Source organism: Haematobia irritans, chromosome 1 (assembly GCF_050003625.1).
Source record: "Haematobia irritans isolate KBUSLIRL chromosome 1, ASM5000362v1, whole genome shotgun sequence".
Lineage (NCBI taxonomy): Eukaryota > Metazoa > Arthropoda > Insecta > Diptera > Muscidae > Haematobia > Haematobia irritans.
The window spans coordinates 1,080,126-1,094,596 of record NC_134397.1 but is presented as its reverse complement, the minus strand read 5'-3'; the positions used below and the strand labels follow the sequence as shown (position 1 = coordinate 1,094,596).

Genomic DNA, 14,471 nt, shown 5'->3' with positions numbered 1-14,471 from the left:
TACGACCCCCCGAAATGCAATTTATTGTGCTGTGTCGTCATTTGAAGTCCGATCGAAAAGAAACGCATATCGTTGTTCGTGGTTGATCAGGGGCTATATTTCGTACATTGGTCATTTTTGACTCCGACGTCAAATTTGATTTTTAATTTTTTTATCTCGCTTCGTATACATCTATGATCCCCATTTCTGAAAACCATTGTAAAGATCTTAACAAAATATGAAACTTTTGCTTTTGAAGTATTTACTTATATTCATAAACAAAAAAGTTACAGTCCGTCCATTCCTGCTCAATGTTTTTATAAAAATCTTTTTACAAAGATAAAATACATGGTTATCGCGACAATTACATGCTCTAGATAATCACTAAATGGATGCGGCAACCATGTCCAAACATGTTTTTTTATGCGCGTGAATTTTTGGATAACCTTATTTCACTATTGTTTATGACTGTAGTTTCATTTTTGAGGTGTGTAAAATGTTCGGTTTTTCACTAAAACTCTATAGTAAAAGTCCAAAATAAATTTTGGATTTTTTTTTATCAGTTTTGTCCAATTGGGAATGGAAAAGAAAGAAATCGTAACCCTGCGAAAGAGCCGCTCGAAAACCGAACATAGTACCCACCTTTAAGAGTGATCTTCCAAATTAATACCTAATAAAATTCATAATAATAGACTATTATCACATAATATTGTCTTAATGCAAACGAACATGTTATTTTTGCAATAACGTGTTTTTTTATTACTAATAAAGCTTAATATGGGAAAACAATGAAATGAGAATGAAAACGTCACACGGGTGGAATTGATAATTTTGCATGCTCAAAGCATTATAATTATTTCTCTCTGGGAAAAAAACTCGAATTAAATTAATTGTATAATACTTCCTACCACCATAAGCGTAGGAAGGCCTCTGGGAAGGGGGCTTAGACCCCCCCCCCCCCCCCAGAATTTGAAAACCTATTTACGATTGTCCATTGTTGTGATATAAAATTAAATATATCCCAGCAAAAAATGGAGCACTATTTCAGCAGGATTGTAAGGGAGAAATGCAGTATCAACTGCTAACAAAACAACCGCATCAGCGCTGATTTTTGTGGGCGATGTCCCGATTTAAAGCAGCTTCTACATAGCGCTGATATAATTGCTCATTTTAATAGAAATATTGCTCAGAAGTGATATATAATCTAGAGTATAGCATTGTTGGCATGAAGGAAAACAGCAATAACGTAAACGAATGATCATAAACTAGTTTGATTACTCGTTTACGTTATTGCCACCGATTCATGCAGTGTGGATGCACTGCCTACTTTATTGTATACCAAAAAAGCGCAACTAAACTCTTACTGCTGAAATATTTTTTGCTGCGATATAAACTAAAGACTTTCATGCACAATCAAATTACTTGGGTTGTGTTAGCAGTTGCCGATGGAAATATATAGTTTTATTTCTTAACATTATCTTCTAAATTGTTAGTTAGTTTCTTTATTATAAGTGAATGCTTGAAGTCTGAACTTATGTGGTTGAACTTATGATTTAAGTTCCTAAATTTTTAGTTTAGTTTAGTTTAATAACTAAAGCTCCTTTATTATTTTGTGTAGTCAGATTTTTAGTCAATTTAATTAAAAAATAGTAATTGATGTTAAAACTATTCTTTCATAAATTTATATATTAATAATGCTGCAAAAAAGTGTCGCCAAAAAATTAGTGAAAAAGTTCTTTTTGGGTCTGGGAGTGGTGCAAAATTGGCGGAGAAGCGATGATTGTAACATGAACTTGTCGTACGACAGATGTCTCCCATTTCAACAGCCGTTACACTGAATTTGCATCACTTCTTAAGGTGTCATCCGAATGCAGTGTTTTGAGTGTGAATTAAAAAATGTTGTGATATTTTCCCAAATAGATATATTTTATAATTTTTAATGCATTCTAATGCTTGTCTGAAACGTTTCGATTTTTATAGAATGGATTTAGCATTCAAGAATGAATTATTTGTAATGGGAAATTTTTGGTTTTTTATCTTGATGTCTGATTTTTTATTCATTTTTATAAAATAAAACATTAATTGGACCTATAAGCTCAGTCAATTAAGTTTTATCTAGGAGGGCTATAGCCCCCCCTAGGAAAATTGTCTATCTACGCCAATGCCTATGATTTCAAGAAGCCAATTTCAGAACTTTGATAATGGCAGTTGCTAAACAAATAAGAAAGGTGCTGAAGGTTATATATATTATCCACAGAAATACCTATAACCTAACCTTTCTTAGATCTAAAAAAATATATTTTTCTATAGGATAAATCGGCTTGCCCATGCTCTTGTTAGGAAACCCTTCCCTAAAAGTAGGTTAGAAATTTTAATTCAATTTTACATTTTAATAATCATCATAACAGTAACAAAGTCATTTTTAGAAAAATAATAATTGATAGTGCTTATTCATTTCTGATTCATCCCTCACAACTGCTTCCAAGGACCATAACTTTCGTGATAACTTTCTGATGACAATATAAATAATATAACATATTTCCTCTTTTGTCTTGTAACAAAAAAGGATGACCAAATCAGCTAATTATAATATAAACACTTTCTTAATATGCTGACTTTGTCTTTTCACAAGCAGAAAGGGTTGTATTATTCAAATTAGTTACTAATGAACTTCCTAATTCAATGATATTGGAAGAACTAGGAAATCCAAAATTATATTAATAACAGTATCTTATGTTTTGTTTTCATTAAACAAAAAGGTCGAAAAACAACAAAATTTATATTCATAAAAGTATGATAAATAATACATTATAGGTGTTATACATAATATGATGCTGCAAAAATATTATCTTTGTCCTTTTTGGCACCCATTCAGTAATGGTGACATTAATAACCTATAATAACCTATTAGTGATTTAGAGGTTTTTGAATGGAAGGCTAAAGAAACCAAACAATACATCTAGTGTGTATTGACCTTAATATTTTTAAATATTTATAAATTATTTTGAAGTTTAGAAGGAATTACAACAAATACATTGTGCATAGTAAATAAAAACCTGCGGACAAAATAGTATGACTTTAAATTTCACACAGAAATTTAAAGTCAACGATAATTAAGCTCGCATACCGCATTGATTGTCATGAGCTTTTCCCAAAAAATTCAACCAATATCGTTCTAGAACCACAGAATTTAGCTTCATGCAACATCTGGGTGTTTAGCAAACACATGCAACAGCTGCAAAGAACCTATTTTAAGTCAATTGATGACATTAGACATAGCATTAAAAGCTGTTCCAACTATAATGACACAGTTAGTGTACCCTCCATCCTATGGTTGAGGGTATAAAAATATGATTATAAAAGACTAGATGGTCGCATTATGTATATACAGCCTTCTACTTCTACTAATTGTTTTCTATGTGAAATTTTACATTTCCTATTTAACTATATCACTCTTGTACTTAAGTCGAAGATGCAATGAGAATTCGCCCTTTATTCCAGTAGTCGAAGCTTACTCATCTAAGTATGCACTTGATTGGTATTCTTGCAGATTCTTCTTAATTGAGTCATCAAAACCAAAACTGATTAACGTCATCCATGAAGTCATTCAGCCAACTCAAATGCTGACAGACCCACCACGTAGTTTAATCATGTAATATGGTTGCTCGATGGTCGGCCGACACACTTACCTAACCTAAGGACTGCGATGAAATGAAGAAACCAAAGCAAATTTACTTGTGACGTGCCTGCCAATTAATTGCCAATCTGTTCAGCGATCTTAACGAACAAATAAACCTGAAATGCCAAGTGAACGGTTGTCCAGGCACAAGACGTTGTTCCACGAAAACCCCCCAGTAACCACATAAGAAAGGAGTATTGAGGACTTGTTACAATGTGTCCATATTTTAGGTTTACCATACAGACCATGACTATACATGGCCTTCATGCCAGCAGTAGTCTCATATGATTTCACATATTAAACATTTAGATTGGATTGGATCGAATCTATAGTGATTTTATGGTTCCTTTTTTCCATTTAATCATCGATTTATTTAAGGAAGTTATCTTTAGTTGACCACTTACCTGTAGGTTTCATTGCATTTAATCAATTGCAAAATTATCGTGGCATGAAAAATGGACAACAATTATTTCTAATGCAATTTGCAATACCAAATTGGATCAACTTATAGAGCTTCATAAAGGAATTAACTACATAAGAGAAAATTTTGGCTTATTGTGACATTCTTTTTTCCGCCTTCTCAAAAATCTAACAAATGACGATTTTCTTTTTTTAGAGTATTCTGAAATATTAAATTCTGGAATCACTTTGGACACTACACAATATTTAATATGATGGGAGAATGTGTCAAATATTGTTAACAATTTTACCAAACTTCCATTAGGATATAAGAAAAGAAAATAGTTTTCTTATGGATGTTACAGAATTAATTCTATTTCATGAATCAAGGTCCAATGTAAAACTTTAGTTATGGCATAAAATCGATCCTACCTATGGTATGATTTCTTCTCATCATCTTTCAGTCTCATAAGAAGTAGGCAAATATGATAATGGCCACTAAAGATGTCATTGTCAGCTATGTTCACCATCTCTTGTGAGACCAATCATTATCACTTGATGGCCATTTTTAATATTCATACCTATCGATATTTTCACATTTGCCAGACGCACAGACATACATGATTAATGGCTGCTATAAAAATGACTTCAAGTGGAATTTAGAAACGTTTCTTTTGCTAAATCTGAAGCATTGGCTGGTTGCGCGTGGTATCTTCACAATTCCATCGCCAGTTTTAAACGACCACGTCCTTTTTCGTATGAAATATCTCTTTAATTGTTTAAGATTTTATCTGTCACAAATAAATATCGTCGGCCTATTCAGATAATCGGACTCCTGTGACGTTTGAACAAAATGAGAATAAAGCTTCCTACGCGTGGTCATACTCGCTGGCTTTGGGTTTTATATCTTTCTTTAGGTGTAACTTCGGCTTCTCTCTCTCCCTTTTTGGTCCAAGCTTGATATCTAATTTCACTTCCATTTAAGCATTCGCCCACGAAAGTGACAGCAATCTTAATTGTCGCTTGTTTTGAAAAATTGTTTGGGTTGTCCTCATTGCATTGCATCGATGGGTTCACACATTTGCGATTCGCTTGAATGCCAGAGCATCAATGGTTCGAAGATATTGCCTTAGCTACTAAAAGTGTCAGTGAGTGTCGTGACCAATGCGTATCTTCGTGGAAGAATTTTGCATCTCCTTGTGACAATGCAATGCGGCATAGCTCGGATGGGTTACGTATAGGAGATATTGGGTTTGAACATTTTTTTTTGTGGGTTTGATAAGTCATCTTAATTTGAAAATAATTTATTGTGAGTTTTGAAAAGGAACAATATAGTGGTAAAAGGCTGTAGTCTTGTGACAAGTAAATTTCGTTTAAAAAATCCGGTTTTAAGTGCGTACGGAAATAATTTGTGTGTTCTTACGAAATATAGTACATGACCAAAGCTAACTTTCTTATACCCTAAACAACAGAATGTTAGAAGATGGACTATAATAGGAATTTGGTGGAATATCGAAAAATCGACTCTTGGAACTTGTCAAAATTTAGAAATGTCCATTATCCGAAATTCCCGATTTTTTTTCAAAATTTAGAAAAGTCGACTTTTAGTTTATTTTTTTGTTAATTTATGAAGTGGACTTTCGACTTTTATGACAAGTGACAAGTAGGTTTTGACATCGCAGCTTTCAAATTTGTAGTTAATTAAGTGCATAAAAAGATTTACTCATATTTTCCTTTCAACTGAAATTCGGCTTTTGTTCTTTTTTGTTAAAGTTTTGTTAGTCGATTTTGGTCTCCATAAGAAGATTTCGGCAGCCAATTGTGATCACCTCTTCGAGAGTTGAAACGGTAAGGAAACTTTAACCCTAAAGTGCAAAGGCTTCGTTGATTGTGCGCCATGTAGTGGACTTTTCGAACTGTGACCGCAAGGTTGTCATAATTTTCGTAGCGAATTTTTATAATTTCAATATGTTAATGAAGCGTGGGTTGTCTTCCTTTTTGAATTATTGCGTTATTTTAGTTGTCAATGGTAAAAGAATAAAATCTTAAAAAGTGACATCTAACGACATGAACGGAAAAAGGCTACTATTATTTACTGTTTAAATTATGTAAAATATTAACTTAAAATTGCATTGCATCTTGTGAATCTTGTACTCTCTACCTTGCATCATCGGCCCCGAAACATTGTCCAAATCAAAAAGCTAGAGACAAAGTGTTTTAGTTTTAGGTGGAAAGGACATAAGTACATAAGTCATTCTAAACCCTACAATATCGCTTCTCTAACATATATCGAACGTTTGTAACATATTTTTACACTCAAACATATAAAAAGGTAGCTTTTTTCTGAACGGATTATATTTTTGTTTCAGCGCTTTTTATAACCGGGTTGCAGTTGAGATGAAGACACCAATTTTCATTCGTTGCCGAGAACATGACAATCGTGACGTAGGTTGCACATGCTCATACACGCTATTTCAGTTTTTTCATTTGGCAACTTCGTCTGCACAGTTAATTATTTCATTAGAAAAAAAACAATTTCCAATTCATTGAATGTTGTCGCATGATTGCCTCCGAAATCGGCAATATTTTTGACCATGTGACATATTGAGCAAAGAGGGTAACTTGAAGTCCCACTCATTTTCGTTTCTTGCTATCAAATGGGAATTGAAGTAGTTTTTTTGCGATATGCGTGTGCACAATAACCCCAAAACCCCAAGAGCAAAGGGAGATATTCAATATAAGCCACTTCTCCATATTTCCAGTAGTCGAATGCACCTAACACATTTGGGGTTTGACATTGTTGGCTTTATTAACTGGTTTCACGCTTGAATGCCATGATTCGCGTGCTTGTTGCAATTAGGTTGACTGCTCTATATACACAGAAGAATATGCGTTGTTGGGAAGGGACCCTCGTTATGGGATAGAGCAACCGCACAAAGGTAGTTGGTGGCTATTAACTTTTTTGTTTGTTTGGCATGAACAATTTTCACTGTTAATAGATTTTCCATAATGGAATTGTTGCAATCATTTGAAAGCGCTATCTGGTTTTATTTAGATGATTGCTTTTGAATGGAATGCACTTGGCCAGGAGGTGGAATGGAGAAGCATTAGAAAACAAATAACAATTTGAAAAAAAAAAAACAATAATAATTTTTGCGTTGCCATGACAAAATGCTGCGAGGAGTAGCAGGTGCAATTTGTTTGGGTATCGTAGTCTTGGCCGCAGTGACATAAACGGTGCACGAATCCATTCTTATCGTATCTGCTCTAAGGGGAATTAGTTTGGAAATTGTGGTGACACGCAAGAAATCACCACAATTCAATTGATATGTACGCATATCGCACAACCCACGAACGATGGAATCCCATACTGGCTGGTGATAAACAATGTGGCGTTTTGTTTATCGCTAAGCGATGTCAGCATTGGAATTTAAATGAATTTTGCTCAAAACAGTTAACTGGCTTAGTTGGAACTATACACTAAGAAGAAGAACGAATAATTAAGGAAAAATTATTCAAATAATAATTAAGGAAAAATTATTCAAATAATATTTTTTAAATCTATTGCGGACATTTCTTTTCGGAATACATTTAACCCTTAAATGCACAACATCACCGATTCTTGAAAAAAATATATTTTATGCGTAATGGTAAAAAAGGACATCCGTAACGCACATTTTTCGTTTTTTTTTTTTTCAAAAATAGAGGTTGTATCTTAAAAGATACAAATACGGACAAATTTTTATTTCAATTTTGATTTCACTTTTCACAGAAGTACTATACACTGGTAGAAAAAGTTTCGTTATATTAATGAAATGTGTCATTAAAATTGAGCCAATGAAACAAATTCAGTGATATAACGAAATTTTTCGTTATTGTAACGAAGTTTCTGTTAGTCAACGAAACGTTTCGTACTATTAACGAATATTTTCATTGTCTTAATGAAAATGTTTCGTTGTATCAATGAAAAATTTTCGTTGGCTCAATTTTAATGAAATTTTCTTTGTGTGTAGATTTTTTAAAACTGCGTTATGATGTTTTATATTCACCAAACTTATTTTTGTAGAATTCGGTAAAAATTTTAAGACGTAAGATTTTTTTTCTGGTTGTACATAGAAAAAAATTACCTTATGTTAGTTAAACTAACGCTAAATTTAACTTATTTTTATTGTTAAAAAATTTTTTTGTTAGTAGTTAAATTTTATTACTTTTTGGCAAATTTTCCACAGCCCAATGAAACTTTCGTTTTTTTAAGTATGTCTCAAATATTTTATGAACTAAACGTGAGTATAAAGTTCGATGACCGTACGCATAAGTTCAATATGAACTAAAGCAAATGAAAATGTTCGTATGATTCCCAAAAATAGTACACGCAAAGAAAAAAAACGTTTGGAAAACGTGTACCGAAAACGTTTTTCTTTTGTTAGAGTTTTTTGAATTGCTTCGAAAATTTTAAACTTTTATCACCAAAAAAATTCGTTTGTTACAAAATTTTTATTTTTTCAATAAAAAAGGTTATTTTTGAAACAACAACACAGTCCATTTCGTTTATATTAAACACTGTTCTTTTCTGACTTTAGGTCTTTAATAAGACACATTTTACAGTTCAAAATTTAATATACTACAATGTAATGTTGAACATTTTTTCGGAATCTTCCGAACATATCTGGAATATATGTAAAAAAAAACAAAAAAAAAAAAACTTTGGTCGAAGCAGGGATCGAACCCACGACCCTTGGCATGCAAGTCGGACGTAGCAACCACTGCACCACGGTGCCAAACTAAATGTTTGTTTCTGTTAAATAAACTTTGTTTCGGTTCGTGGGCGCCGCAAACTATGCTATATAAATATAACTTATATGGATATTTATCTATTGATGACCATAACAGGTACATAGCTCAGTGGTTAGTGTGTTGGATTACAAAGTGCATGGTCCGCGTTTCGATTCTCCCTCCAGGCGAAAGGTAAAAAAAAATTTAAATTTATAAAATCGTATAATTTCTTCTACATTGTTGGTATTACAGGAAAAGGTGTTAAAAAACTAAAAAAACATCGTGGATGTGAGAAAGATGTGAGGGAAAATGCAATTAGCAAGAAAACAATGTTTTTTTTTTTTTTGAGTTTGTCCTTATGAAATTGTTTTTACATCCTGGAAAAGAATAAAGGTTTATCACCAAAAGTATATATTTTTTTCCCAAATACACTTCCTTACAGCGAAAAGCAAATGAGAAACGAACTTTGTTTGCCTAAAATTTCGTTTGGGAGGAAAGAATTATTTTTTTGCGTGTAAGAATGAACTACTGTATGGTTAAAATGGTCATGATTTAGTGCCAATGATTTCTTCTTAACTTTTAGTTAATATTATCTTCTATTAGAGGGTGTACTTTTATGAACTGTAGTTAAAAAGTACAACAGGGCATTCAATTTTCCTGGTTTTAACAACTCTTTGAGGAAATCTCAAAATGTGTTGCAAAATTTAGTTCAATTTTCGTACGAGTTAGTTTATTCTTCCTATAAAACAGTTTACTTTTTTTCGATGTATCTTAAAAGATACAATGCGCATTTAAGGTTTAAAGAAACATTTTCAAAAAAACGAAAAAAAACATAGGTTCGAAGAGCATGGATTTGTCAATTAATTTTCCAGGCGGTAAATAAGACATACTATAAGTTGTTAGACCTTTTGAAGAAAGAAGTAAGGAATATATAAAGTCGAGATGAGATATATTAAAAGAAAGACGATGTAAAACTTTTCGATTAATAGTGAACGTATTTATCTTAGTAATAAAACAAGTATATACGGCCGTAAGTTCGGCCAGGCCGAATCTTATGTAACCTCCACCATGGATTGCGTAGAAACTTCTACGAATAACTGTCATCCACAATCGAATTAATTGGGTTGTGGTATCTTAAAACTTCTTAACTTATATGGGGGCTATATATAATTATGGACCGATGTGGACCAATTTTTGCATGGTTGTTAGAGACCATATACTAACACCATGTACCAAATTTCAGCCGGATCGGATGAAATTTGCTTCTCTTAGAGGCTCCGCAAGTCAAATCTGGGGATCGGTTTATATGGGGGCTATATATAATTATGGACCGATGTGGACCAATTTTTGCATGGTTGTTAGAGACCATATACCAACACCATGTACCAAATTTCAGCCGGATCGGATGAAATTTGCTTCTCTTAGAGGCTCGGCAAGCCAAATCGGGGGATCGGTTTATATGGAGGCTATATATAATTATTGACCGATGTGGACCAATTTTTGCATGGTTGTTAGAGACCATATACCAACACCATGTACCAAATTTTAGCCGTATCGGATGAAATTTGCTTCTCTTAGAGGCTCGGCAAGCCAAATCGGGGGATCGGTTTATATGGGGGCTATATATAATTATTGACCGATGTGGACCAATTTTTGCATGGTCATTAGAGACCAAATACTAACACCATGTACTAAATTTCAGCCGGATCGGATGAAATTTGCTTCTCTTAGAGCAATCGCAAGCCAAATTTGGGGGTCCGTTTATATGGGGGCTATACGTAAAAGTGGACTGATATGGCCCTTTTGCAATACCATCCGACCTACATCAATAACAACTACTTGTGCCAAGTTTCAAGTCGATAGCTTGTTTCGTTCGGAAGTTAGTGTGATTTCAACAGACGGACGGACATGCTTAGATCGACTCAGAATTTCACCACGACCCAGAATATATACTTTATGGGGTCTTAGAGCAATATTTCGATGTGTTACAAACGGAATGACAAAGTTAATATACTCCCATATAATAAAAAAATATAATAAAAAAATGTTTTCTAAAGTTCGGAATCGCTTAGCCCCTCCCACATAACCTCTGCGAGCTCCCCACTCTTATCTTTGGTAATGTTGAATTGGTATACTGAAAAAATTATTGTCTTGAGCCCTTAAAATATGAATGCGAGTTTTGCTTAGCATAGAAGACGGATTTCTCTGATATGAAGTTTTTTCCATTTCCAAAAGTTGATAAACTTTTCGTTTTGTCCTCATAGTTAAGTGATTCGACTTAGAAATGGGTATCTTTACATGAAAGGAAATTTTGTTTGACTAAGGTCCACTTGGCTTTAATAATTCTGAAAAAATCTATAAAGTTGTTGTCTTCTGCATCCTGAGTGAAAAAAAGCGTTCAATAATAGGACATGTCTTTCAACTCTTTATTTTAAAGACAAGTTTTATTTGAAACATAGCATTATTACTACTTGAAGTCGAGTCTGAATTTGGAAATTTAAGCTTTCGTTTTTAAAGGAATTTGACGGTATATGAAGAAAAAAGCTGCAAAATAAAATAGTAAATTTATTTCCTAGAATCAAATTTAAAAGGGAATTTTGTCCTTAAAGTATCCTTACTTCAATACGCAGAGAAGGAATATGATCACCTCAAACATGTTTCAAGAGCAAAATGTTATTTTTGTATGGTGACCATGTAACATGTTTGTCACTAAAATGTTATTTTCTCGTGAAATATAACCTGCTTGCCGAAATCAGATACATGATTTCCGAGAAAACACCATGGTTGCGAAAACCATGTTACATGATCACCACCCAAAAATAACATTTTGCTCTTAAAACATGTTTGAGGTGATCATATTCCTTCTCTGGGTGAACTCTCCACTTCTTTGGATCTAAATCAATACCAAAATCATCCGTCGTGTCAATACAAAATCTTTATCTTTTTTCAGTGTAGCATATTTTATTGTTATCCGCAATACCCTACGACCTAACCATTGCACCACGGGGAGCCACCGTGGTGCAATGGTTAGCATGCCCGCCTTGCATACACAAGGTCGTGGGTTCGACTCCTGCTTCGACCGAACACCAAAACGTTGTTCAGCGGTGGATTATCCCACATCAGTAATGCTGGTGACATTTCTGAGGGTTTCAAAGCTTCTCTAAGTGGTTTCACTGCAATGTGGAATGCCGTTCGGACTCGGCTATAAAAAGGAGGTCCCTTGTCATTGAGCAGCACTCACTGATAAGAGAGAAGTTCAGCAATGTGGTATCACAATGGACTGAATAGTCTAAGTGAGCCTGATACATCGGGCTGCCACCTAACCTTACCTAACCATACCCTACGAAGGGTCGCTTCGTTCATTGTCTCGAGACACTCTCCCGATCAAGTAGCTTACATGCGCACATCGTCGCCGATATGGGGTATTCTGTTACAGGTTCGATAAGTATTTTGCCTCATAGGCTGAAATAAGACCTACATATTTACTTTATACAGCCCTCGTTTTATCTCATGTGGGTCAGTTTTGGGGCTTCTGTACTTATGGAACGAGCTGCTTATTCTCCTTTTGTGTCCACCAGTTTATTGTTGCATACACCTGCATGAGCCTAATTAAACTTACGCATATCCTATGTGATCTTTCGATTTAGACGCCATATTGAGGCTCTAGCATCTAAGCGTCTTTCAGGTTTCTCGCTCCAACTCTGTTGTATAAGATTACTCTTGGTAGTTAGGTTACTCCCAACTATTTAATCTTGTCAAATATTGAGGTAAAAAATAATATAACAAAATTGATGAATACACACTGTAGTTAGTTTAGGTTTATGGTGATTGCCTTTGTCAATACCTTATCTGAGATAGGCAAACAAATTACGTTTCCTTCCCACCTTCTCTTTTTGCCAAATGTTTTATTACATGTAAGTAAATGCTTCTTCCCTGTTTTACCTGTTCAGAATAGTTGACGTTGGCTATATATAAACTTTAGTACCTGTCCCAGTTTGGTCACAGATTTTTTCCAATAAATTTGCATTACCATTCCGAGTTTTAATGAAAGCCCTTTTTACTGTGTACTGACTATCATATCAAGTGTGCAGCCATCATTTATGTTTTTCGGCCTCGAAACAATGGACACAGGTGATATGGCGCCTTGAAATAGGAACGTTTTCTAATTACTGTAGTGAGTATCCCACGTATTCTCGTTCTTATGTAGGTAAACATACTATGCTTGGCCATGTTGTATTGGGGGGGTTAAACATTATTTAGTTCGGAGCCCAACTTGTAATGCCATTGCCTTGAGTTGCCCTGATTAGAGAGGTAATTTGATACAGGATTGCTGATATCTTCGGTAAATATTTGGCCAACGTGTAATTAGGTTTGTTATTTCTATAAATAAATACTCGTAAAAGCTTCCGACAACAAAGGGGGATGCTGTCCACCTCCAACCCCTCGACCATGTTGGAATAAATACAAGTGTAAGAGGTAAACTGGAATCATGGAGCTAGAGGAAATTATACGAGGGGTCGACTGGTGGCTGGTACCATCTCGTGAGGTAATGGGATCATGGATGCATATAAATTGCGTCATTTGCTTACATCACGTACTTGAGTTGGGGTTATTATGCTGAAATTAGCACCTCGGGAATGTGTAAACTGGAATCACACGTTGTGTGTTTTGCTACACCACTGAAGAAATGGAGAATAAAAAGCTCTGTGGTCACTTGATTTGAATGTATGTCTGATTTCCAAATAAATGCGTGCATTTGTATTAAAGTCTAGAGTATTGTGTGTATGTATTCGTGTGCGTGTATATGTGTGCAGGAGATTTTTGAAAACATGTAGCAATCTTTTGGGGGTTGCAGTGTGTTGGTATGGGCAAATGTTTGTGGGAGTGTGGCCGGTGTTGTTAGTGTGTGATTCTGCAGATTCTTCTTTAGAGATAAATTTTATGATTTCTGTTTTGTAGTCATTTCATTTAATTTGCTTGAGTGCTGGTAAAATCACTGGGGATGTTAAGTGATGGGTGTAATCTGAAACTAGTACCCCTCCTCCCCTACCACTCACGTACAGAGTCTTATGTTTAACTATAAACAGGGTGTGACAAAATATTCGCCTACATGCACCCTGTTCTGGCATGAAAGTTTAGGCCAGCCGGATTTTTTTTATCCTGAAACGAAAATCAGACATATTTTGTAGGTTTTAGGGTCATCACATCATAACTTGTGCAAAATTTGAAGAACTTCGGATAATGAATGAATCCAATACGGTAATATTTTGTGAAAAATCGGATAATCACATTTTGTCTGATTATCGATTTACTAACGTTTATATGGGATGTTATGAACTAATATTTGATCTCTCATTTCATACGCATGAATCTAGTCTAGTGTCAAGTTTGAGTTTAGTATAAAAGAGTCGAAAATAAACTAATCGGGGTTTTGTCAAAACAGTGGAATAGTCGTAACCGATTTTTTTATTTATACTGACAACTAAAGTGCTAGAAATTGCAATAGATTACTTATAAGATCAAGATTTAATCAATTGGGGAAAAAACGTTTACAAAATTGGTATCCTCCTGTGTTACCAGTATTGGGTATTTCCCCGAACTGGGGATTATTTGACAAATGTGGATGTGATGAGGAATTTGA

General features: G+C 34.3%; 1 long non-coding RNA gene across 1 annotated transcript in view; it reads left to right on the top strand.

Moving 5' to 3' along the window:
* Positions 1-14,471, top strand: part of LOC142237004 (uncharacterized) — a 46,145-nt gene that overhangs the window by 13,587 nt on the left and 18,087 nt on the right. The window lies entirely within an intron of this gene.